The sequence below is a fragment of the Ovis canadensis genome, chromosome 21, assembly GCF_042477335.2.
Source record: "Ovis canadensis isolate MfBH-ARS-UI-01 breed Bighorn chromosome 21, ARS-UI_OviCan_v2, whole genome shotgun sequence".
NCBI classification, from domain to species: domain Eukaryota; kingdom Metazoa; phylum Chordata; class Mammalia; order Artiodactyla; family Bovidae; genus Ovis; species Ovis canadensis.
The window spans coordinates 43,550,422-43,554,427 of record NC_091265.1 but is presented as its reverse complement, the minus strand read 5'-3'; positions in this window follow the sequence as shown (position 1 = coordinate 43,554,427).

Below are 4,006 nucleotides of genomic sequence, written 5' to 3'. Positions count from 1 at the left end.
CACCATATACTCAGATCACATGAAATTATGTAATTCTTATATAGGTACCTGGTTTGATAACTTCCAGTGTCAACATGTGGCAGGCATGAACATTATTGCCCTTTACCCAAGATTATCCAACAGGTATTTTGAGCTTTTAAAGTCCAAAATGAGGAGAAGAAATAAAGAGAGAGGAAAAGACTCACTATCTGATGTTCACTATCCATAGTTTTAATTTTAGTATTCTGTTAAAAGAGATGCATCTTTCAAACATGACCAATGCCAAGATAATGATCTCATCCTCAATTGCGTAATTCTGGGTGAGATTTCAAGAGAGTATCGTTCTCACAAAGTGATTGGAGAGAGACCCATTGAAGAATCTCACTCCTTGCTTGATTTTGCATCTTTTTCTTCTTTTCCTTGTTTCAGTCTTTAAGATTTTTATTTTTAAGACCATTAGGACATAAAGGTCTATGCTGTGTTATGTGTCTTTCATTTCTTTACTCCACACACATTATTTTCATAATTTTAACTTTTTCTTCTTTTGAGGTACCACTTCAGATTGCATATCTTTTCTATTCTCTTCCTGTATATCTTACTATGATCTCTCATGACACATTTTTCTTTTCACATTTAGTGTGAATTTTTTCTTTCTGACTGTGGCTTTGGATCAAATTAGATCCACCACGACCAAAACGGTTTCATCTTCCCTTTTTCCACCTGCTCTTGATCATTGCAAAAGCTTGAAGCTTCCATTGTAGAAGTGAGAAAAACTATTCCCTGGGATTTGCTTTTCCTTTCTTAATTTACAGTTATTTTGAAGTGTGAGCATTTTCTTTGTTTTTGGATTATGCTGTGAATATTGTTTTTTAATGGAGTTTTACTTGTTCTTTTTGTTCTGTATTGCTTTTACCAGAATTATTGGGAGGTGCAGGTCTAGGCATTTGCTTTTTTTTTTTTTTTTGGTTTCCTGAAAGTCTTCTCAAAAATACTATTTTAAATATATCTGCATATTTTAAAAAGGTATATTGTATTGATTTAGAGATATGGCAGCCTGGATGATAGGAGAGTTTGGGGGAGAATGGATACATGTCTTGGAGAAGGGAATGGCAATCCACTCCAGTATTCCTGCCTGGAGAATCCCATGGACAGAGGAGTCTGGTAGGCTACAGTTCATAGGGTCGCACAAAGTTGGATACAACTGAAGCGACTTAGCATGACATGGCATGGCAGAGGTGGTTCACTTCTCAGTGAACTCAAAAATACTTTTTTCATTTTAGTTTGTTAAAAACACCATTCATCATTTAGATTTGTGTTATTTCAGAAAAAGTAAATATTCAGAAAATTACTAGATCTGTTACTGGAAATATGGTGGCTAGTTTATTCATGTCAACCAACTTGTTGGAAATAACTATATTGTATTGTCATACAAAATACAGACTTTTTCCTTATAAAATTGAAAAGCTAAAAGAATGTAAAGAATTACTAGGTCAAAATAGATTATGTGAAAAATAGTTTATCTATTAAACAAACTGAATTAGTAAGTAATCCTTCACACGCATGTACCCACATCTTGTGCTCACAAGCCTAATGGCTTCACAGGTTAATTCTATCATACATGAAAAGAAGAAATAATACCAAGTGCATGCAAATTCTTTCAGAAAAGAGATAAAGAAAAAACATTTTTCAAACATATTTTATGAGGCAGCATAACCTGGATATCCAAATAAGACATAGAATTACAAGGAAAATATATACCAATATTCTTCATAAATGTAAGTGCAAAAAAATAAATATGAACTACAATACACACAACAGAAAAAAAAGTAAGCGCAAAAATCACTTATACAATATTACTAGTCTAATATTGTGTTCTATAAAAATGATAATGCTTTATAATTAAGTGGAGTTCAGCACAAGAAGTCAAGGTTGGTTATACCTCTGAAAACCATTCAATATAATTCACAATATTAACAGAATAAAGGAGAAAACAGTATCATCAGGTAAGTAGATACTGAAAAAGCATACGGTAAAAAATATCCATTTATCACAAAAATCTCAGAAAAACAGGAATAGAAAAGAATTCTCTCACTTTGGCAAAGGGAATTTATAAAAAAAATCTAACATAATTAATGGTATAAATTGAAAGCTTTCCCTGTAAGATTAGAAACAAGCAAAGAATGTCCTCTTTTTTCTATATTTGGTGAAGAGCTTAGTTAGTGAAATTAGACATTAAAATAAAATAAAATGATATCAGGCTGAAAAATAAGATAAATTAGCATTATTCTTAGAAAATATGATTATTAATGTAGAAAATCCACAAAATAAAAATATTAGAATAAGAAGATGTACCAAGATCTCAAGATATGAGATCATTAAACATAAATTGACTGCATTTCTAAATGCTAGCAACAAATATTTGGAAAATGAAATTAATAAAAATACCATTTACAATAGCATAAACTAAAATTACTTAGGAATAAATTTAATGATAGATGTGCAAACCTCTAAACTGAAAACTTCAGAACCTTGATCTGAGAAATAAAAAGTTTACAAATAAAAAGAGATATACCACGTTTGTGGATTGGAAGATCTGATGTTGCTAACATTTATTTCCATTTCCCCCAAAACAGATCTAGAGATTCAATGCATTCCAAATAAACACAGGGATTCAATGGCTTCAAAATGCTGAGAAAAAGTTACATTTAAACTAGAATTTCATACCTTACTAAACTATGAAAAAAATAGGAAGCTAAAATTAAAGAAATTTCAGAAATTCAATATCTCTAAAGTTTGCATTCCATGCACCCTTTCTAAGGAAATTAATGGAGCATTTGTACTATCAAAAATGAGGAAAAACACTGACATAGTCAAGAGGAGTCTAAAGAGGCATACCAACTAAATGTAATATAACTTTGATGAGATCCTGGAACTGAAAAAGGACATTAAGTAAATAGTAAGGAAATCTGTGTATAGTATGAACTTTAGCTAATGATAACATAACAACACTGGCTTGCTAATTGTAACAAACACATTGTAAGATGTTAATGTTAATAATGGGGGAAACAGTTTTCAGTGTATGGGAATTCTTTGTACTATTTTCTTCTTTTTTTCTATAAATCTAAAACTGTCCTAAAAAATAAAGTTCATTTAAAAAATGAAGAAAACCAAGAAACAGGAAAATATGGGATGCAGAAACAGAGAATCTAACATATATAAGAGGTGAAGAGAATCCTCAGAAAGATGGTGAAAAGGGATCTCAAGATGTTAGATTTCACTAAAGTAAGAGGACAGTCTATCAACACTTGAGTGGATCATGAATTTCTCAGAAAGACTTCCTAAGGAAGGCAACATTTTAAGAACAGCAGCTAACATCATATAGCTACAGCTGAATATACTGAAAGGAGATCTGTACAAAAGGGATAAATCAGAGAAATCTATAGAATATGAAGCAAATGAAAGCCCCTAAAAATATTCCCTTCAAAGAAAACAACAAATCAAATGAAAGCAATAATTATATATGATGTATCTCTGTAAATAGGTGTTTAAAATTGTCTTAATAATGTTAACTGCCAATATTTACCTAAAATTTTAGTTATAGCCATATTGCAATAAAGAGAGTGTGGGTGTGTATGTGTGTGTGTGGTGAGAGTGAGGTAAAAAAGATTCCACAGGAACTCACACGGGAAACTATTGCGTGTTTAGTTGTTCAGTTGTGTCGTGTTCGACTCTTTGCAACTTCATGGACTGTAGCCCACCAGGCTCCTCTGTCCATGGGGATTCTCCAGGCAAGAATATTGGAATGGGTTACCATTTCCTTCTCCAGGGGATCTTCCCAGCCCAGGGATCAAACACAGGTCTCCCACTTTGCAGGCAGATTCTTTACCGTCTGAGCCACTAGGGAAACTCAAAGAATACTGGAGTGGGTAGCCTATTCCTATTAGAGTAGTTTAAACTTTAGACAAGAAGCTTATCAAATCAATGTAACTGAGAGGGAAGGCCAGACCAGGGTTTCAAAGAGATATGT